Source organism: Etheostoma spectabile, chromosome 1 (assembly GCF_008692095.1).
Source record: "Etheostoma spectabile isolate EspeVRDwgs_2016 chromosome 1, UIUC_Espe_1.0, whole genome shotgun sequence".
Lineage (NCBI taxonomy): Eukaryota > Metazoa > Chordata > Actinopteri > Perciformes > Percidae > Etheostoma > Etheostoma spectabile.
Window position 1 is genome coordinate 31,092,609 of NC_045733.1, and position 354 is coordinate 31,092,962.

Genomic DNA, 354 nt, shown 5'->3' on the forward strand with positions numbered 1-354 from the left:
CTATATAAATAAAATTGAATTGAATTGAACTTCCTTCCTAACATTTTTTTTTTGCATTGTTTAATGGCTCCCAACTGGAGAGAGACTACTAGATGCTTAAATCTCCATACAAGAACTCTTGGATGGGTAAACATGCGTAAATTTGAATTTTCTTTTGCAGATTTTGTAGAAATGTGGTTAAGATATGCTCTACGCTTGGATGGAAGCCTGACGTTGGACTTTTAACCCTTGTGTTGTCTTCCCGTCCACCAGGAATTGGTTGTCCTTCTGGGTCAAAATGTGAAAATGAATCGCTCTTGACACTTTTCAAAAAATGTTTTTGTCACTTTTCTCAACGCTTTTTTATTTATTTAA